This window comes from Hylobates moloch, unplaced genomic scaffold, assembly GCF_009828535.3.
Source record: "Hylobates moloch isolate HMO894 unplaced genomic scaffold, HMol_V3 SCAFFOLD_4, whole genome shotgun sequence".
Classification (NCBI taxonomy): Eukaryota; Metazoa; Chordata; class Mammalia; order Primates; family Hylobatidae; genus Hylobates; species Hylobates moloch.
Window position 1 is genome coordinate 36,047,675 of NW_026652279.1, and position 23,088 is coordinate 36,070,762.

A 23,088-nucleotide genomic window follows, 5' to 3' on the forward strand; every position below is an offset into this window, starting at 1 on the left:
AGTAATGACATTTCTGAGGTTATTAGGCCAATATAGGAAAATATGAATATCAAGCTGTAAGAACTACAAGCAAGTTCTGTGTGAATATCCTTTGTGATGCACTGTTTCTTATCGCTGAGTGGAACCTGTGTTTAGATTCAACAGGTTCTAAACCCACATTCTGTAGAATCTAAGAAATGCCATTTCTGAGCCCTTTGAGCCCTTATGGGAATATATGAATATCCATCCCTAAAAAGTAGAAGTTATCTGTTTAAGAGTTTTGTGATATGATGTTTTATATTACTGAATAGAACCTATGTTTTTATTCAACAGGTTCCAAACACAGATTTGTAGAATCTAAGAAGGGACAATTCTGAGCCCATTGAGCCCTTATAGGAACATAAGAATGTCCAGCCTTAAAAACTAAAAACAAGCTATCTGTGAAAACCCCTTGTGATGTTCTGTTTTATATCAATGAATGGAACTTGTGATTCCATTACAAATATCCAGCCCTCAAAAATAAAAACAAGCAATCTGTGAAATCCTTTGTTATTTAATGTTTTTTTATTTTTTATTTTATTTATTTATTTATTTGAGACAGAGTCTCGCTGTGTCATCCAGGCTGGAGTGCAGTGGTATGATCTCAGCTCACTGCAACCTCTATTTCCCAGGCTCAAGCAATTCTCCTGTCTCAGCCTCCCAAGTAGCTGGGATTACAGGTACATGCCACCACACTCAGCTAATTTTTGTATTTTTAGTAGAGATAGGGTTTCACCATGTTGGCCAGGCAGGTCTCAAACTCCTAACTTCAAGTGATCTGCCTGCCTGCCCCAGCCTCCCAAAGTACTGGGATTACAGGCGTGAGCCACTGTGCCCCCACAATTTGCTGTTTTATATCACTGAATAAAACTTGCATTTTCATTACAAAAGATCCAAACTGAAGTTTTGTATAATCCAAAAAATAACATTTTAGAAGTTTTTAGGCCTATTCAAGAAAATACAAATATCCAGCCCTAAGTACTACAAACAGGCTCTGTGCGAATATGCTTAGTGATGTGCCATTTTCTATCACTGAGTGGAACCAGTGTTTTGATTCAACAGTTTCCAAACACACTTTTTGTGAAATCGAAAGAGAGACATTTCTGAGCCCATTCAGCACTTACAGGAACATACCAATATCAAGGCCTACAGAGTAAAAAGAAGCTGTCTGTGAAAGAGCTTTTGGATGTGCTGTTTTATGTCACTCAATGGAAGCTGTGTTTTGATTCAATAGGTCCCAAACACACTTTTTATGATTTTCATTACAAAGGATCCAAAGTCATGTTTTATAGAATCCAGAAATAACATTTCAGAAGTTTTTAGGCAGATATAAAAAAATAAAAATATTCAGCCCTAAGAACTACAAACAAGCTCTGTGCAAATATAGTTTGTTATGTTTTGTTTCCTATCACTGTGTGGAACCTGTGTTTTGATTCAACAGGTTCTAAACACAGGTTCTGTGGAATCTAAGAAATGACATTACTGGCCAGGTGTGGTGGCTCACACCAGTAATCCCAGCACTTTGGGAGGCCGAAATAGGCAGATCACCTAAGCTAGGAGTTTGAGACCAGCCTGGCCAACATGGTAAACCCCATCTCTACTAAAATTACAAAAAAATTAGCCAGGCATGGTGGTGAGTGCCTGTAATTCCAGCTACTCAGGAGGCTGAGGCGGGAGAAATGCTTGAACCCGCAGGCAGAGGTTGCAGTGAGCCAAGACCGTGCCATTGCACTCTAGCCTGGGCAACAAGAGTGAAATTCCATCTCAAAAAAAAAAAGAAAGAAAAGAAAAGAAATGGCATTTCTGAGCCCATTGAGCACTTAAAGGAACATACAAATATCCAGCCCTAAAAAGTAAAAAGAAGCTATCTGTTAAAGAGCTTTGTGATGTGCTGTTGTATATCACTGAATGGAACCTGGGTTTTGATTCAACAAGTTCCAGCCAGGCACGATGGCTTACACCTGTAATCCCAGCAATTTGGGAGGCCAAGGAAGGCGGATCACCTGAGGTCAGGAGTTTGAGACCAGCCTGGCCACCATGGTGAAACCCCTTCTCTACTAAAAATAAAAAAAAAAAATTAACCAGGCATGATGGCATATGCCTGTAGTCCCAGCTACTCCGGAGGCTAAGGCAGAAGAATCACTTGAACCTGGGAGGTGGAGGTTGCAGTGAGTCAAGATTGTGCCACTGCACTCCAGCCTGGGCAACAGAGTGAGACTCCTAAAAAAAAAAAAAAAAAACACAGTCTCTGTACAATCTAAGAAGGGACATTTCAGAACCAAATGAACTTTCATAGGAATATACAAACATTCATCCCTCAAAACTAAAAACCAGCAATCTGTGAAAAAACTTTACGATATGCTGTATTATATCACTGAATGAATATTGTGTTTTCATTACAAAAAATCCAAACTCATGTTTTGTAGAAACAAAAAAAAATGACATTTCAGAGGTCTTTAGACCTATTTTGAAAATACAAATATCCAGTCCTAAAAACTACAAACAAGCTCTTTGTGAATATGCTTTGTGATGTGTTGTATCCTATCACTGAGTGGAACCTGCATTATCATTCAACAGGTTCTAAACACACGTTCTGTAGAATCCAAGAAATGACATTTCTGAGCCCATTGAGCCCTTATATTAAGATAGGAATATCCAGCCCTAAAAAGTAAAAAGAAGCTATCCTTGAAAGAGCATTGTGATGTGCTGTTTTATATCACTGAATGGAACCTTGTTTTGATTCAACCAGTTCCAAATACTCGTTTTTTTTGTTTGTTTTTTTGTTTTTTTTTATTATACTTTAGGTTTTAGGGTACATGTGCACAATGTGCAGGTTTGTTACATATGTATCCATGTGCCATGTTGATTTCCTGCACCCATTAGCTCGTCATTTAGCATTAGGTGGGGGGGGGGGCGGGGACAGCATTAGGAGATATACCAAATACTCGTTTTGTAGAATCTAAGAAGGGAGATTTCTGAGGACATTGGGCCCTTATAGGAACATATGCATATTCAGCCCTCAAAACTAAAATCAAGCTATCTGTGAAAAACTTTTGTGATGTGCCACTTTATATTACTGAATGGAACTTGTGTTGTCATTACAAATGATCCAGATACATGTTTTGTAAAATCCAGAAAATAACATTTCAGAAGTTTTGAGGCCTGTATAGAAATATGAATATGCAGTTTTAAAATTATAAACAGGCTGTGGTGAATATGGTTTGTGACGTGCTGTTTTCTATCACTGAGTGGAATCAGTGTTTTGATGGAACAGATTCTAAACACGTGTTCTATAGAATCTAAGAAATGACATTTCAGAGCCCATTGAGCTTTTAGAGGAACATACAAATATCCAACCCTAACAAGTAAAAAGAAGCTATGTGTGAAAGAGCTTTGTGATGTGCTGTTTTATATTTTGGGACTGAACCTGGGTTTTCATTAAACAAGTTCCAATCACTCTTTTTGCAGAATCTAATAAGTGACATTTCTTAGCCTATTGAGCCCTTATAGGAACATTTGAATATACTGCCCTAAAAACTTAGAAACAAGCTATTTGAGAAAAAGCTTTGGAATGTGCAGTTTCATAATACAAGATTGATCTTTGGTTTTGATTAAATAGGTTCCAAACAATTTTTTTTAGAATATAAGAAGTGACATTTCTGAACCTATTGCGCCTTTGTAGGAACATATGAATATCTAGCCCTAAAGTTTACAAACAAGCTATCTGTGAAAACACTTTGTGATATACTGTTCCATATCACAGTATAGAACCTATAATTTGATTAGACAGCCTCCAAGTACACATTTTTTAGAATTCATGAGGTGACATTTCTTAGCCTATTGACTAATTAGAAAAACATGCAAATATCCAGCCCCAAAAACTAAAAACAAGCTGTGAAAATGATTTGTGATGTGCTGTTTTATATCACAGAATGGAACCTAGATTTTGATTCAAGAGGTTCAAAACAGTTTTTTTAAGATTAAGAAGTGAATTTCTGATATTATTGAGCCATTAGAGGAGCATATGAATAACCATCACTAAAAACTAAAAAGAAGCTATCTGTGTAAAGGCTTAGTGATGTGCTGATTATATCACAGAATAGAACCTGTGTTTTGATTCAACATGTTCAAAACACTAATTTGTAGATTCTAAGAAGTGACTTAGATTCTTTTTGAGCTTATTGAGCTCCTGAGTAGCAGGGATTACAGGTGCGTGCCACCATGCCCAGCTAATTTTTGTAGAATCTATGAAGTGACATTTCTGGGCCCATTGAGGCCTATTAAAAAGAAATGAATATCCAACCCTGAAAACTAAAAATAAGCTATCAAGGAAAACGATTTGTGATGTGTTATTTCATATCACAGAATGGAACCTGTGTTTCAATTCACTGAGTTCCAAACATTCTTTATGTAGAATCTACGAACTGACATTTCTGAGCCCATTGAGGACTATTAGGAAATAACAAATATCCAGTCTTAAAAACTAAAAACAAGATATCAGTGAAAAAACTTTTTTATGTGCGACTTTTTCATGTCGCAGAATGGAACCTGTGTTGTGAGTCCCCAGATTCCAAAAACTCTTTCTGTAGAATCTACAAAGTGACATTTCTTATCTCATTGAGGCCTATTAAGAAAATATGGGGCCGGGCACAGTGGCTCATGCCTGTAATCCCAGCACTTTGGGAGGCTGAGGCGGGCGGATCGCTTGAGGTCAGGAGTTTCAGACCAGCCTGGCCATCATGGTGAAACCCCATCTCTATAAAAAATACAATTAGCCAAGTGTGGTGGCAGGCAACTGTAATCCCAGCTCCTCAGGAGGCTGAGGCAAGAGAATTGCTTGAACCCAGGAGGCAGAGGTTGCAGCGAGCCAAGATCACACCACTGTACTCCAACCTGGGTGATATAGCAAGACTCAGTCTCAAATAAAATAAAATAAAATAAAATAAATATATATATATGTATATATAAAAAACCCTAAAACTAGAAACAAACTGCCTTTGAAAATCCTTTGCAAGGATGGGCACAGTGGCTCATGCCTGTAATTGCAGCACTTTGGGAGGCTGAGGTGGGTGGATCACCTGAAGTCAGGCGTTCGAGACCACCCTGGCGAACTTGGTGAAACCCTGTCTCTACTAAAAAATATATTAAAAAATTAGCCAGGTGTGGTGGTGCATGCTTGTAATTCCAGCTACTTGGGAGGCTAAGGCAGGAGAATTGCTTGAATCAGGGAGGTGGCGGTTGCAGTGAGCCAAGACCACACCATTGCACTCCAGCCTGGGTGACAAGAGTGAAATTCCATCTCAAAAATAAAAAGAAAAAGAAAAGAAAATCCTTTGTGATGCACTTTCTATTATAACAGAATGGAAACTGTGTTTTGATTCACCAGGTCCCAAACACTCTTTTTGTAGAATGTACAAAGTGACATTTCTGAGCCAATTGAGGCCTATTAGGAACAAATGAATATCCAGCCCTAAAAAGTAGAAACAAGCTATCTGTGAAAATGCTTTGTGATGTGCTTTTCAATATTACAGGATGGAACCTGTGTTTTGGTTCACTACACCTGGTTACAAACACTCTTCTTGTAGAATATACAAAGTGATATTTCTGAGCCCATTGAGGCCTATTAAAAAATATATATATCCAGGTGATCGAGACCATCCTGGCTAACACGGTGAAACCCCATCTCTACTAAAAATACAAAAAATTAGCTGGGCATGGTGGTGGGCGCCTGTAGTCCCAACTACTCAGGAGGCTGAGGCAGGAGAATGGCGTGAACCCAGGAGGCGGAGTTTGCAGCGAGCCCAGATGGCGCCACTGCACTCCAGCCCGGGTGACAGTGCAAGACCCTGTCTCAAAAAATATATAAACGTATATATATATATATATATATATATATATGTATGTATGTATATCCAGTCCTAAAAACTAGAAAAAAGCTATCAGTGAAAACGCTTTGTGATTTGCTGTTTCATATTGCAGAATAGAACCTGTGTTTTGGTTCACCAGGTTCCAAACACTCTTTTTGTAGAATTTATGAAGTGACATTTTTCATCTCATTAATGCCTGTAACAATCCTGCACGTTGTGCACATGTACCCTAGAACTTAAAGTATAATTAAAAAATATATATATATGAATATACAACCCTAAGAACTAGAAACAAGCTACCTGTGAAAAAGCTTTGTGATGTACTTATTTATATCAAAGAATGGAACCTGTGTTTGGATTCATCAGGTTCCAAACATGCTTTTTGTAGAATCTCTAAAGTAACATTACTGAGCTTATTGAGGCTAGATAGGAAAAAGTGAATACTCAGCCTTAAAAAGTAGAAACAAACTGTCTGTGAAAATGCTTTGCAATGTGCTGTTTTATATCACAAAGTTGAACGTGTGTTTTGATTCACCAGGTTCCAAACTCACTTTTTGTAGAATATACTAAGTGATATTTCAGAGCCCGTTGAGGCCTATAAAGAAAAAATTGAATATCCAGTCCTAAAAACTAGAAACAGGCTAACTGTGAAAATCTTTTGTGATGTGCTGTTTTATATTACAGAATGGAAACTGTGTTTTGATTCACCAGATTTGAAGCACTCTGTTTGAAGAATCTCTGACGTGACATTTCTAAGCCCATTGAGACCTTAAAAAAACATATGAATATCCAGCCCTAAAAATTAGAAACAAGCTGTCTGTGAAAACACTTTGTGAAGTGCTGTTTTGTATCACTGAAGGGAACATGTGTTTTGATTCACCAGGTTCCAAACACTTTTTCTGTAGAATCTACAAAGTGGTATTTCTGAGCTCTTTGAGGCCTATTAAAAAGAAATGAATATCCATCTCTGATTGTTTTCTTGCCTAGCTTGTTTTTCATTCTCAGAGCTGGCAAGAAAATCAGTTGTGATGTGCTGTTTCATATCACAGATGGAACCTGTTTTTCAATTCACCGAGTTCCAAACACTCTTTATGTGGAACCTACAAAGTGACATTTCTGAGCATGTTGAGGTTCTATGAGAACAGTGAAATAACCAGCCCTGAAAACTAGAACCAATCTATCTGTCAAAACACTTTGTGATGTGCTGTTTAATATCAAAGAATGGAATTTATGTTTTGATTTACCAGGTTTGTGCACTCTTTCTGATAAATCTATGAAGTGACATTCTTAAGCTCATTGAGGCCTTACAGAAACATATGATTATTGAGCCCTAAAAGCTATAAACAAGCTATAAGTGAAAATGCTTTGTTATAAGCTGTTTCATATCACAGAATGGAACCTGTGTTTTGATTCACCAGGTTCCAAACACTCTTTTTGTAGAATCTACAAAGTGACATTTCTGAGCCCATTGAGGTGTATTAAGAAATTAATATCTAGCCCTAACAACTAAAAACAAGCTAGCAGAGAAAATGATTTGTGAGGTGCTGTCTCATATCACAGAATGGAAGCTGTGTTTCGATTCACCAGGTTCCAAACAGTCTTTTGTAGAATCTACAAAGTGACATTTCTGAGTCCATTGAGTCCTATTAGGAAAAATGAATATCCAGCCCTAATAACTAGAAACAAGCTCTCTGTGAATATGTTTTGTGATGTGCTGTTCCACATCTAAGATTGCAACCTGTGTTTAAATTCACCAGGTTCCAAACACTCTTTTTGCAGAGTCTATGAAGTGCTATTACTGAGCCAATTGGGGCCTATTAGGAAACAACTAATATCCAGCCCTAAAAACAAGAAACAAGCTATTTGTGAAACCACTTTCTGATGTGCTCCTTAGTATCACAGAATGGAACCTGTGTTTTTATTCACCAGATTCCAAACACTCTTATTGTAGAATCGATAGAGTGACATTTCTGAGCCCATTGAGGCCTATAAAGAAAAAAGAAATATCCAGTCCTAAAAAGTAGAAACAAGCTATCAGTGAAAACGATTCCTGATGTGCTGTTTCCTATTACAGAATGGAACCTGTGTTTTGATTCACCAGATTCCAAACACTCTTTTTGTAGAATCTACCAAGTGACATTTCTGAGCCCATTGAGTCCTTATCAAGCCCTAAGAAGTAGATACTAGCTATCTGGGAAAATGCTTTGTGATTTGCTATTTCATATCGCAGAATGAAACATGCATTTTGATTCACCATGTTCCAAACACTCTTTTTGTGGAATCTTAGAAGTGACATTTCTGAGCATATTGAGGCTTTACACAAACAAACAAATATCCAGTACTAAAAACTAGAAAAAAGCTATCTGTGAAAATGCTTTGTGATGTGTTGCTCCATGTCACAAATGAAACCTGTGTTTTCATTTACCAGATCCCACTTTTTTTGCAGAATCTAATAAATGACATTTTTGAGCTGATAGAGACCTATTAGGAAAGAACAAATATCCAGCCCTAAAAACAAGAACAAAACTATCTGAAAATGCTTTTTGATTTTCTGTTTCATATCACAGTAGGAAAACTGTATCTTGATCCACCAGGTTCCAAAAACTCTTTTTGTAGAGTCTATGAAGTGACCTCTCTGAGCCCATTGAGGTCTTATAGGAACATGCAAATGTCCAGCCCTAAGGAGTAGAATCAAGCTATCTGTGAAAAAGGTTTGTGATGTGTTGTTCTTATCACAGAATGGAACCTGTGTTTTGAATCACCAGGTTCCAAACACTCTTTTTGTAGAATATATGAAATGGCATTTCTTAGCCCATTGAGGCCTATTAGGAAAAAATGAATATCCAGCCCTAAAAACCAGAAACAAGCTCTCTGTGAAAACACTTCATGATGTGCTGTTTCATATCACAGAATGGATGTTGTCTTTTGATTCACCATGTTCCACACTTCCTTTTTTTTTTTTTTTTTTTTTTTGAGACGGAGTCTCGCTCTGTCGCCCAGGCTGGAGTGCAGTGGCGCAATCTCGGCTCACTGCAAGCTCCGCCTCCCGGGTTCACGCCATTCTCCTGCCTCAGCCTCTCCGAGTAGCTGGGACTACAGGTGCCCGCCACCACGCCCGGCTAATTTTTTGTATTTTTAGTAGAGACGGGGTTTCACTGTGGTCTCGATCTCCTGACCTCGTGATCCGCCTGCCTCGGCCTCCCAAAGTGCTGGGATTACAAGCGTGAGCCACCGCGCCCGGCCCACACTTCCTTTTTATAGAATCTATGAAGTGACATTTCTGAGCCCATTGAGGCCTTATAGGAACATAAAAATATCCAGCCCTAAAAACTAGAAACAAGCTATCAGTGAAAACACTTTGAGATGTGCTGTTTTATGTCACTGAATGGAACCTATGTTTTGATTCACCACATTTCAAACATTCTTTTTGTGGAATCTGCAAAATGATATTTCTGAGCCCCATTGAGGCCTATTAAGAAAAAACAAATATACAGCCCTAGAAACAAGCTATCTGTGAAAATGCTTTGTGATATGCTGTTTTATATTACAGAATGGAACCTATGTTTTTATTCAGTAGGCCTGAAGCACTGATTTTGAATCCCTGAAGGGACATTTTTATACCCATTGAGTCTTTACAGGAACATACAAATATCGAGCCCTAAAAACTAGAAAAAAGCAATCTGTGAAAACACTTTGTGATGTGCTGTTTCATATCACAAAATAGAACTTTCATTTTGATAGATCAGGTTCCAAACACTCTTTTAGTAGAATCTACAAAGTGAAATTTCTGAGTTCATTGAGGCCCATAGGGAAAAATGAGTGTTCAGCTCTAATAATTAGAAACAAGCTATCTGTGAATATGTTTTGTGATGTGCTGTTCCACATCTAAGATTGGAACCTGTGTTTAAATTCACCAGGTGCCAAAAACTCTTTTTGCAAATTCTATGAAGTGACATTACTGAGCGAATTGCAACCTGTTAGGAAAAAGCTAATATTCAGCCCTAAAAACAAGAAACAAACAATCTGTGAAAATGCTTTGTAATTTGCTGTTTCGTATTACAGATTGGAAGCTGTGTTTTGATTCACCAGGTTCCGAACAATTTTTTTGTAAAATCTACAAAGTGACATTTCTAAACCCATTGAGGACAATTAGGAAAAAATGAATATCCAGCCCTATTAGCTAGAAACAAGCTATATGTAAATATGCTTTATGATACGCTGTTCCATATCCCAGATTGGAACCTGTGTTTAAATTCATCAGGTTGCAAACACTGTTTGTAGATTCTGCCAAGTGACATTACTGAGCTGAATGGGACCTATTAGGAAAAAATGAATATCCAGCCCTAAAAATAAGAAACAAACTATCTGTGAAAATGTTTTAGGATTTGCTGTTTAATATCACAGAATGGAACTCATGTTTTGATTCACCAGGTTCCAAACACTCTTTTTGTAGAATCTGTGAAGTGACATTTCTGAGCCCATTGGCTTACCGCAACCTCTGCGTTCTGGGTTCAAGCAATTCTCCCACCTCAGCCTCCCTAGTAGCTGGGATTACAGGCTTGCACCACCACACCTGGCTAATTTTTGTATATTTTGTAGAGATGGGGTTTTGCTGTGTTGCCTAGGCTGGTCTCAAAGTCCTGAGTTCAAGCGATCCACCTGCTTTGACCTCCCAAAGTGTTAGGATTACAGATGTGAGCCACTGTGCCCAGCCTGACTCCATGTCTTTGCTATTATGAATAGTGCTGCAATAAACATATGAGTGCGATATTTTTTGGTAGAATGATTTATTTTCCTTTGAGTATATACACAGTAATGGGGTTGCTGAGTCAAATGGTAAATTTTTTTTAGTTATTTGAGAAATATCCAGACTGCTTTCCATAAGGGCTGTACTAATTTACATTCCCACTAAATAATAGCCATTCTGACAGAAATGAGATGGTATCTCATTGTAGCTTTGATTTGCATCTCACTGATGATTAGTGATCTGAACATTTATTATGCTTGTTGAACTTTTTTTTGTTTTGAGACGGAGTCTTGCTCTGTCTCCCAGGCTGGAGTGCAGTGGGACATTCTAGGCTCACTGCAACCTCCGCCTCCCAGGTTCAAGTGATCCTCCCACCTCAGCCTCCCACGTTGCTGGGATCACAGGAGTGTGCCACCACGCCTAGCTACTTTTTTGTATTTTAGTAGAGACAAGGTTTTGTTATGTTGACCAGGCTGGAACACTTTACTAGCCACTTGTATGTGTTCTTTTGGGAAGTGTCTATTCATGTTTTTTGCCTACTTTTTAATGGTTTTTTTTTTCTTGTTGATTTAAGTTCCTTATAGATTCTGGATATTAGTCTTTTGCTGAATGCATAGTTTGCAAATGGTTTCTTCCATTCTGTAGGTTATCTGTTTACTCTGTTGATTGTTTATTTTGCTGTGCAGAAGCTCTTTAGTTTACTTAGGTTCCAACTGTCAATTTTTGGTTTTGTTGCATTTGCTTTTGAGGACTTAGTCATAAATTATTTGCCTAGGCCAATGTCTAGAAGAGTATTTCCTAGGTTTTCTTTTAGGATTTTTACTTTTAAGTCTTACAGTTAAGTTTTTAATCCATCTTGAGATAATTTGTGTACATAGTGAGAGGTTGGGGTCCAGTTTCATTCAGCACGTGGCTAGCCAGTTTTCCCAGCACCATTTATTGAAAAAGGTATCCTTTCCCATTGTTTATTGGTGTTGACTTTGTACATCAGTTGGTTGTAGGTGTGCAACTTTATTCCAGGGGTCTCTATTCTGTTCCATTAGTTTTGCTTAGGATTGCCTTGGCTATTCAGGCTCTTTTATTGTTCCACATGAATTTTAGAATTTTTTTTCTGATTCTATGAAAAATGACATTGGTAATTTGATAGGAATAGCATTGAATCAGCAGATTGCTTTGGGCAGGATAGACATTCTATATGTTTAACTTTTTGAGAAACCACCAAACTGTTTTCCACAGTGACCGCACTATTTTACATTCCCACCAACCATGTACGAGGGTTCCAATGTCTTCACATCCTCACCAACACATATTTTTATTTTTTATGCTTTGTTTTTTGTTTTTGAGATGGAGTCTCGCCCTGTTGCTCAAGCTGGAGTGCACTGGTGTGATCTTGGCTCACTGCAACCTCCATCACCCTGGTTCAAGCAGTTCTCCTGCCTCAGCCTCCTGAGTAGCTGGGACTACTGGTGTGCACCACCACGCCCAGCTAATTTTTGTATTTTTAGTAGAGACAGGGTTTTGTCATGTTTGCCGAGCTGGTCTTGAACACCTTACCTCAGGTGATCCACCTGCCTCGGCCTCCCAAAGTGCTGGGATCACAAGCATGAGCCATCACACCTGGCCTTATTTTTATTTTTTAATTATAACATCCTAGTATGTTGGGAGCAAGCCCCCCAAAATCTGGCCTTAAACTGGCCCCAAAACTGGCCATAAACAAAATCTCTGCAGCACTGTGACATGTTCATAATGGCCCTAATGCCCAAGCTGGAAGGGGAATGAGGGTAAGGAACACCTGGCCCACCCAGGGCAGAAAACTGCTTAAAGGCATTCTTAAGCCACAAACAATAGCATGAGTGATTTATGCCTTAAGGGCATGTTCCTGTTGCAGTTAACTAGCCCAACCTATCCTTTAATTTGACCCATGCCTTCGTTTCCCATAAAGGATACTTTTAGTTAATTTAATATCTATAGAAACAATGCTAATGACTGGTTTGCTGCTAAGGCTGTGAGACCCCTGATTTTCCACTTCACACCTCTATATTTCTGTGTGTGTGTCTTTAATTCCTCTAGTGCCCCTGGTTTAGGGTCTCCCTGACTGAGCTGGTCTCGGCACTAGTAGGTGTGAAATAATATCTTAATTGTGTGCTGTTGTTTTTTTCTGAGACAGGGTCTCACTCTGTTGCCCAGGCTGGAGTGCAGTGCTTGCTGAAGCATCGACCTCCCAGGATCATCCCAGGATCAAGCAATCCTTCCTCATCAGCCTCCTGAGTAGCTGAGACCACAGGCATGCGCCATCACGCCAGCTAATTTTTTAACTTTTTGTAGCGATAGGGTCTCACCATGTTGCCCAGGCTGGTCTCTAACTCATGGGCTCAAGCAATCCTCTTGCCTTGGCCTCCCGATTATTGGGATTTTGGTTTGTATTTCCCTAATGACTAGTGAAATTGAGCATCTTTTCATGTGTTTATTGGTCATTTGTTTAATCTTCTTTAGAAAATATCTATTCAAGTCCTTTGCCCATTTTTAACTAGGTAGTTTGCAGTTTATTTTTAACTTAAAGTTTTGGAAGCCTCACCACTGTAGGTTAGTCAGCCTGCACATTTTTTTTTAAATTTTTCATTTTATTTCTTTTTGAGACAGCGTGAGCCATGACACCCAGCCTCAGTCTGTACTTTTAAGAATTTATTTACATCCTAGAGTTCCACTCAACCTTAGATGGCAGACTCTAGTGTCAAGGGTGGTGCCTTTTTAAATTCAGGACCAGGCCAGGCACGGTGGCTTACTCCTCTAATCCCAGCACTTTGGGAGGCCGAGGCAGGTGGATCACTCGAGGTCAGGAGTTCGAGACCAGCCTGGCCAACATGGTAAAAACCTGTCTCTACCCAAAATGCAAAAATTAGCTGGGCATGGTGGCACATGCCTGTAATCCCAGCTACTCAGGAGGCTGAGGCAGGAGAATCGCTTGAGCCTGGGAGGCGGAAGTTGCAGTGAGCTGAGATCGTGCCACTGCACTCCAGCCTGGGCTACAGAGCAAGGCCCTGTCTAAAAATAATACTAATAATAACAATAATAAATTCAGGACCAAATGGAGAAGCAGGTTGCTCAACCACGGAACTGGTCCTTCCCAGTTCCATCATATTTTAGGATACAGCAATCAAAAACTAAAATGAAAATGAAAACAAATGAAAGCAGAGGATAAGATTTTTAGTTTAGTTTGGTATTCCTCACTCATTAGTTTAACAAAGCTTTTGTTTTTGCTTTTGTTTTTTGAGATAGAGTCTTGCTCTGTCACCCAGGCTGGAGTCAAGTGGTTCAGTCTCGGCTCACTACAACTTTCACCTCCCGGGTTTAAGTGATTCTCCTGCCTCAGCCTCCTGAGCAGCTGGGATTACAGATGTGCATCACCACACCTGGCTAATTTTTGTATTTTTAGTAGAGTTGGGGTCTTGCCATGTTGCCCAGGCTGGTCTCGAACTCCTGATCTCATGTGATCTGCCTGCCTCAGACTCCCAAAGTGCTGGGATTACAGGCATGAGCCACTGCACCTGGCCAGAGCTTTGTTAGTACCTTTACATTGTTTTAAGCGCTAAGCTGGGGTATTTTGTTATAACAGCAATAGGAAACTAACACAGTTTCTCATCATCTTTATAAAGCACCCTGCAGTATTGGCGGCAGCCCTCAGAGAACCAGGGTCTGACTGTGTGCTGGGTCCACAGAAGCTGCGTGGCTTGGGGCAATGGACTGTGTCATGCTGAGACTGATCCATGTGTAGCAAATGGGGACAGCAATGTTTGCCTCACAAAGCTGTGAGAATTAGAGATAAACTGTGTCAAACAGCTGTGAGATACTAGGCTCTTAGTAAGGAGAAGCTATGTTTACTATGATCTGTGTCATCACTATTTATTTACTTATTTTTAAAACACTTATCTTAGCCTGGGAAACATGGTGAGGCCCCATCTCTACTAAAAATAAAAATAAAAAAATGAATTACCCAGGCCTGGTGGTGCACAGCTGTGATCCCAGCTATTGGGAGGCTGAGGCTGAGGTGGGAGGATCGCTTGACCCTGGGAGGCGGGGGCGGAGGGCAGAGGCTGCAGTGAGCCAAGATCATGCCACTGCACTCCAGCCTGGGTGACAAAGAAAGACTCTGCCTAAAATACATACATACATACATACATAAAATGCTTTTCTTTAATTAGGAAGTGGATGGCAGACAGGGACCTCGTTTAGAATCAGGATGCAGGGAGGGAAAGGGATCATAGGATGCCATGGAGGAGGAATAAGTTCTATTCTAGGGAGCGAGGCAGTGGCCCCGGCTGCCCTCCCTCTCCCCTTTCCCCTTTCTCCACCAAGCTCCTCAACCATTAGCTACCACACTCAGGAATTCTCTCTGCCCCCTCTTCCTTATCCCCACCAAGCCCTGCATTTTCTCTAAATCCACCCATGAGCCAGGGGTTTTGTTTCTCCTTCTCCATCGTGATTCAGGTCTCTGCTTATATTTGCTTGTGTTTGGTCATTCTGGCCTGCCTTGTGCAACATAGATGTCCAGTCTAGATTGGTCTTGAGTTCTCGGTCACACACTGTAGTGAAGTGTGTCTTTGCTCATGTTAGGCTGGGCCCCAGAAACCACTTCTGCACCGTGTACCTCATTTCCCATGGCTGTAAGGCGTTCATTGGCTCAAGCTGGACACCTTACGCAAGCCAGGAATTGGGATTTGTGACCTAGACAGCCCCACTCTGAACTGGTTGGAACCATACCATCACTGCCTCAGGAGTGTTCACCAGTTATATTCCATCAGGTTAGGGGGAGGGAGGAGACAAGAATCAGCAGGCATCTAGGGAAATGGCTCAGTGGTTTCGTGGTTCCCTGATGTAATGTAGCCCCCACCACCCACCACCTCCCCACCTCCCCACCTCCCTTTTTTTTTTTTTTTGGAGCTCTGTCACCCAGGCTAGAGTGCAGTGGTGCAAACACAGCTCACTGAGGCCTCACCCTCCCAGTCTCAAGCAATCCTCTCACCTCAGCCTCCCAAATAGCGGGGACTACAGGCGCACACCACCATACCTGGTTAATTTTGTATTTTGGGTTTTTATAGAAATGGGGTTTCACCACATTACCCAAGCTGGTCTTAAACTCCTAGGCTCAAGTGATCCGCCTGCCTCGGCTTCCCAAACTGCTGGGATTACAGGTGTGAGCCACTGCACCTGGCTGATTTGTGAGTTCTTATTGTCCCCACTAGGCCAATTCACTAAACCTACCAGAAGTTTGCACAGTCAGTATCCTCATAGGAAAGGACCAACAAATTGGGATGGAGACTGGTACATGCTGAGTGCCTGCTTTGGCCAGGCACTTGGCTTCTAGTCATTCCTCACAGTCATCCAATGAAGCAGGTGGTATTTTTCTCATTCGATAGATGAAGAGCTAAGGTTCAGTCAGAGAGGTCAAGTAACCTGCCCAATATCTCACAGGTAAATTGTAGTGGATTCCTTCTCATTCTAGAGCTTGCCTTAAAATAAATAAAGGCCAGGAGCTGTGGCTCACGCCTGTAATCCCAGCACTTTGGGAGGCCAAGGCGGGCGCATCACCTGAGGTCAGGAGTTCAAGGCCAGCCTGGCCAACATGGCGAAACCCCGTCTCTACTAAAAATACAAAAAATTAGCTGGGTGTGCTGGCACGTGCCTGTAATCCCGCTACTCAGGAGGCTGAGGCAGGAGAATCGCTTGAACCTGGAGGGCGGAGGTTGCAGTCAATGTGGTGTCATGCACCTGTAGTCCCAGCTACTAGGGAGGCTGAAGTAGGAGGATCACTCCAGCCTGGTAGTAGTTAGTTGCAGTGAGCTACGATTGCGCCACTGCACTCCAGCCTGTCTCAAAAACAACAAGAAGAAACTACAAAGAAAAAAGGAAGGAAGGGAGGGAGGGAGGGAGGGAAAAGTAAAAAAAAAAAAAAAAATGAGTTTAATTAACACAGGCTACCCATGTTGTAAATGGGAGTTTATTACTAAAATCAGTCTCCCCAGGAACTCAGAGGTCAGGGCTTTTATGGATAATCGGGGCAGAGGTGCTGCTGATTGGTTGGGGATCAAATCACAGGGTGTGGAAAGCAGTCCTTCTGCGCTGAGTCAGCCTCTGAGCAGGGTCAGGAGTCACGAGGCTGGGTGGAGTCCGTCAGTTGCCGGAAAGCAGAAGTCATCTTAAAAGACTGATCGTAGGTTCTACAATCATGATGTCATCTACAAGAGCAATTGGGGAAGTAACAAATCTTTTGACCTCTGGCCACATAACTCTTGAGCAGTAAGGCATTATAGAAAGGCAAACCAGAGAATAATGGCTGATTGCAGGTTAACTATGCCTACATTTTAGCAAAATTCAGGCCCCTCGCATAATCCTAATCTTGTAGCCTTTCTTCAGTCTCACAAAAGTGGTTTCAGTCCCTGAACAAGGAGGGGGTCTGTTTTAAGGAGGGACTACTATTATCATTGCTTCCAAGTTAAACTGTAAACTAAATTCCTCCAAAGGTTAGCTTGGCCTATGCCCAGGAATGAGAGAGGACAGCCAGCCTGTGAGGCTAGAAGCAAGATGGAGTCAGCCATGCCAGGCATCTTCTATGGTCATAAACTTTGCAAAGGTGGCTTCATAACTGAAGTTGTTAGTCTAGTGCAGCTGATTCAATGGCACTATGGTCACTTAGGAAACACTGTTCTAGAGGTCACTGCAGCCATTCCATGGAGGATGTGGGCTTCAGAGGAATCACCAATGAATACACACTGTCGATATTGTTCCAGCTTTTCAAATCCTTACCTAGGTAGATACTTGGTCCACTAGGAGATGGCCCAGGGGCCTACCAGAGGAAAAATGATTCTCTGAATTGCAACATGTCTTCCTCTCCCAACCCCCAGAAGATTAGCTGTTTTTAACTTTCACCTAAGGATAACTGTCCCCTGTAATCCTTAGATTGTCATCAGTGATTCTTTTCCTCATAGAGCACAGGCTTCAAGGGGAAGAGTGTGGGTCTTAGGAAAAGCACGATCACAAGGACTGCCACGATCTAGCTCCTGACTACCACATCTGCCTCGACTCCATGCCTGTACTGATTTTGTGTTCCAATGACTCCAGACTGTTCGTGGACCTACACTCACAATGCTGCTTTATTTATTTTTATTTTTTATTTTTGAGACAGGATCTTGCTCTGTCACCCAACTGAAGTGTAGTGGCACAATCTCGGTTCACTGCAACCTCCCTGGCTCCCAGAATCCTCCCACTTTAGCCTCCTGAGTAGCTGGGACTACAGGCGTGCACCAGCATGCCCAGCTAATTTTTGTCTTTTTAGTAGAGACGGGGTTTCACCATGTTACCCATTCTGGTCTTGAACTCCTGAGCTCAAGCAATCCTCCTGCCTCAGCTTCCCAGAATGCTGGGATTACAGATATGAGCCTCCACGCCCCACCTTCGTGATGCTGCTTCTCATCTCCAAGCCTCTGCTTGTGCTGTTCCCTCCCCGTGCCCGGGACACATGCCCCTACCCTTGTCCAAACATTTTTGAGCAGCTTAATGCTTACTCATCACCCAAGATTCATTTAGGGAGTCATGTCCTCTGGGAGCCTCCTCACTCCTGGGCTGGTCAGATTCCACTATCTGAGCACCCACGATGTTTTTCCTTACAATTATCTCTCATTTACCAAATCAAATTATGAAATCTGCTTAGTGGTCCATGTTTGTCTTTAGACCATGAGCCTTTGAGTACAGGGCTACTTCTTATACATTTCATTATTTCTAGTGCTTATTCCAGTACCTGGCACATACTAGAGGCTCAATAAATGTTTATTTATTTATTTATTTTCAGAGATGGGGTCTTGCTGTATTTCCCAGGCTGAAGTGCAGTGGCATGATCATAGCTCATTGTAGCCTCCAGCTCCTGGGCTCAAGTGATCCTCCTGCCTCAGCCTCCCAAGTAGCTGGGACTACAGGCACAAGCCACTACACCTGGATAATTTTTGTTTTGTTTTGTTTTGTTTTAGGGTGTTTGTTTTGTTTTTTTTGTTTTGAGATGGAGTCTCACTCTGTCGCCCAGGCTGGAGTGCAATGGTGCAATCTTGGCTCACCACAACCTCTGCCTCCCAGGTTCAAGCGATTCTCCTGCCTCAGCCTTCTGAGTAACTGGGACTACAGGCGCTCACCACTATGCCTGGCTAATTTTTGTATTTTTAGGAGAGACGGGGTTTTGCCATTTTGGCCAGGCTGGTCTCAAATTCCTGACCTTGTGATCCGCCTGCCTCAGCCTCCCCAAGTGTTGGGATTACAGGCGTGAGCCGCTGCACCTGGCCATTTTTTAAATTTTTTAAGAGACAGAGTCTCACTATCTTGCCTAGGCTGATTCCAACTTCTGGCCTCAAGCAATCCTCCCACTTTGGCCTCCCGGGTATCTGGGACTATAGGCAGTAGCCACTGTCCCCAAAAATAAATGTTTATTAAATGAATGAGATTTAACTGCTTGGGACCTGTGTGACCTTGTCAAATCACTTAACCTTCTGGAGTCTAAGCTTTCTTTATGTGCGCGATAAGGTAATGACACCTCCTCCCTAAGACTGGCATGAGAATAAAATGAGATAATGTATATAAAAGCATTTAGCATGGCACCTGGCTAATAGGAGATGACCGATAATTTTTTAAGAGCTAAAAGAGGATTCAAGAAGTTATCTCAAAAACGAAATCAAGTTGGAAATTTAAAAATTATTTGAACTGAATGACAATAATGACACAATCTATTAAAACCTCTGGGATACAGCAAAGGCAGTGCTAAGAGGAGAGTGCATAGCCCTAAACACCTACATCAAAAAGACTGAAAGAACACAAACTGACATTCTAAGGTCACACCTCAAGGAACTAGAGAAACAAGAACAAACCAAATGCAAACCTAGTGGAAGAAAGTAAATAACCAAGATCAGAGGAGAACTAAATGGAATTGAAACAAACAAACAAAAAAATAAAAAAGATAAATGAAACAAAAAGCTGGTTATTGGAAAAGATAAATAGAATTGTTAGACCATTAGCAAGATTAGATTAACCAAAAAAGAAGAGATAAAATCCAAATAACCTCATTAAGAAACAAAACAGGAGATATTACAACTGACACCACTGAAATACAAAAGATCATTCAAGGCTACTATGAACATCTTTATGCACATAAACTAGAAAATCTAGAAGAGATGCATAAATTTCTGGAAAAATACAACCCTCCTAGCTTAAATCAGGAAGAATTAGATACCCTGAACAGATCAAAAACAAGAAGTGAGATTGAAATGGTCATTTAAAAATTGCCAACAAAAAAAAAGTCCAGGACCAGACGGATTCACAGCAGAATTCTACCAGACATTCAAAAAAGAATTGGTACCAATACTTTGACATTATTCCACAAGATAGAGAAAGAAGGAACCCTCCCTAATTCATTCTATGAAGCCAGCATCACCCTAATACAAAAACCAGTAAAGGACATAACCAAAAGAGAAAACTACAGACTGATATCCTTGAGGAAACATAGATGCTAAAATTCTTAACAAAATACTAGCTAACTAAATCCAAGAACATATCAAAGCTAAATTGATATTTAAAAAATACTAGCTAATCAAATTCAACAACATATCATATTCATCCGTGGTATGAAACCCTCCATGATCAAGAGGGTTTTATACCAGGGATGCAGGGATGGTTTAACATATGCAAGTCAATAAATGTGATACACCCCATAAACAGAATTAAAAACAAAAACCACATGAGCATCTCAATAGATGCAGAAAAAGCATTCAACAAAATCCAACATCCTTTATGATTAAAACTCTCAGCAAAATCAGCATATAAGGGACATACCTCAATGTAATAAAAGCCATCTATGACAAACCCACATCCAACATAATACTGAATGAGGAAAAGTTGAAAGCATTCCCTCTGAGAACAGGAACGAGACAAGGATGCCCACTCTTACCACTCCTCTTCAACATAGTACTGGAAGTCCTAGCCAGAGCAATCAGACAAGAGAATGAAATAAAGAGCACCCAAATTGGTAAAGAGGAAGTCAAACTGTCACTGTTTGCTGAGGATATGATAATTTACCTTGAATAACCCTAAAGACGCCTCCAGAAAGCTCCTAGAACTGATGAAAGAATTCAGCAAAGTTTCCAGATACAAGATTAATGTACACAAATCAGTAGGTCTTCTATACACCAACAGCGACGAAGCAGAGAATCAAATAAAAAACTCAACCCCTTTTAAAATAGCTGCAAAAAAAAAAAAAAAATACTTAGGAATATACCTAACCAAGGAGGCAAAAGACCTCTACAAGGAAAACTACAAAACACTGCTAAAAAAAAAAATCATAGATGACACAAACCAATGGAAACACATCCCATGCTCATGGATGGGTAGAATCAATATTGTGAGAATGACTATACTGCCAAAAGCAATCTACAAATTCAATGCAATCCCCATCAAAATACCATCGTTCTTCACAGAATTAGAAAAAAAAAATTCTAAAATTCATATGGAACCAAAAAAGAGCCTGCATAGCCAAAGCAAGACTAAGCAAAAAGAACAAATCTGGAAGTATCACCCTACCTGATTTCAAACTATACTATAAGGGCATAGTCACCAAAACAGCATGGTATAAAAATAGGCACATAGACCAATGGAACAGAATTGAGAACCCAGAAATAAACCCAAATCCTTACAGCTAACTGATCTTCGACAGAGCAAACGAAAACGAAGTGGGAAAGGACACCCTTTTCAACAAATTGTGCTGGGAAAATTGGCTAGCCACTGTAAGGTCCTCTGAGCTGGCCGCACCATGGTCAAGCCATCATGACATTCCCCCGCCCTTGTGATAATGTACTTTGTGATATTCCCCTCCTGCCCCCCACCTTGTGAATGTACCTTGTAACATTCCTCCCGACCCTTGGGATAATACATCCTCCCCGCCCTTGTGAATGTACTTTGTAACATCCATCCCCTGACTGCAAAAAATTGCTCCTAATTCCACCACCCATCCCAAACCTATAAGAACCAATGATAATCCCACCACCCTTTGCTGACACCTTTCTCAGACTCAACCCGCTTGCACCCAAGTGAATAAACAGCCTTGTTGCTCACACTAAGCCTGCTCAGATAGTCTCTTATACAAATGCCATAATAGCCACATGTATGAGAATGAAGCTGGATCCTCATCTCTCACCTTATACAAAAATCAATTCAAGATGGATTAAGGACTTAAATCTAAGACCTGAAACTATAAAAATTCTAGTAGATAACATTGGGAAAACTCTTCTAGACATTGGCTTAGGCAAGGATTTCATGATCAAGAACCCAAAAGCAAGTGCAATAAAAACAAAGATAAATATTTGGGACTTAAAGAGCTTTTGCATGGCAAAAGGAAGAGTCAGCAGAGTAAACAGACAACCCACAGAGTGGGAGAAAATCTTCACAGTCTATACATCTGACAAAGGAGTAATATCCAGAATCTACAACAAACTCAAATGAATCAGTAAGAAAAAAAAATCCCATCAAAAAGTGGGCTAAGGACATGAATAGACAATTCTCAAAAGAAGATATACAAATGGCCAACAAATGTGAAAAAATGCTCAACATCACTAATGATCAGGGAAATGCAAATCAAAACCACAATGCGATACCACCTTACTTCTGCAAGAATGGTCATGATGAAACAATCAAAAAACAGTAGATCCTGGCATGGATGCAGTGATCTGTGTACACTTCTACACTGCTGGTGGGAATGTAAACTATTACAGCCACTATGGAAAACAGTGTGGAGATTCCTTAAAGAACTAAAAGTGGAACAACCATTTGATCCAGCAATGCCACTACTGGGTATCTACCCAAAGGAAAAGAAGTCATTATTCGAAAAAGATACTTGCACACACGTTTATAGCAGCACAATTCACAATTGCAAAATCGTGGAACCAACCCAATTGCCCATCAATCAACGAACGGTTAAAGAAACTGCGAGATATGTATACGTGTGTGTGTGTGTGTGTATATATACACATACATACATACATACATATATATATATGATGGAATACTACTCAGCCATAAATGAATTAACAGCATTTGCAGTGACCTGGATGGGACTGGAGGCTATTCTAAGTGAAGTAACTCAGGAATGGAAAACCAAACATCATATGTTCTCACTGATATGTGAGAGCTAAGCTATGAGGATGCAAAGGCATAAGAATGATACAATACCAGCCTGGCCAACATGGTGAAACCTCGTCTCTACTAAAAATACAAAAATTAGCCGGGCATAGTGGCAGGCTCCTATAGTCCCAGCTACTCAGAAGGCGGAGGCAGGAGAATCGTTTGAATCCAGGAGGCAGATGTTGCAGTGAGCCGAGATCACACTACTGTGCTCCAGCCTGGGCAAGAGTCTGTCTCAAAAAAAAAAAAAAA

At 40.6% G+C, this 23,088-nt stretch overlaps 1 protein-coding gene and 1 long non-coding RNA gene across 2 annotated transcripts in view; one reads left to right on the forward strand and one right to left on the reverse strand.

Moving 5' to 3' along the window:
- Positions 1 to 23,088, forward strand: part of OSBPL11 (oxysterol binding protein like 11) — a 187,775-nt gene that overhangs the window by 62,535 nt on the left and 102,152 nt on the right. The window lies entirely within an intron of this gene.
- Positions 16,612 to 23,088, reverse strand: part of LOC131383229 (uncharacterized) — a 38,500-nt gene continuing 32,023 nt past the window's right edge. Inside the window, exon 2 of the long non-coding RNA XR_009213095.1 lies at positions 16,612 to 16,865. This is a non-coding gene — a long non-coding RNA (uncharacterized LOC131383229). The remainder of the gene's footprint in view (positions 16,866 to 23,088) is intronic.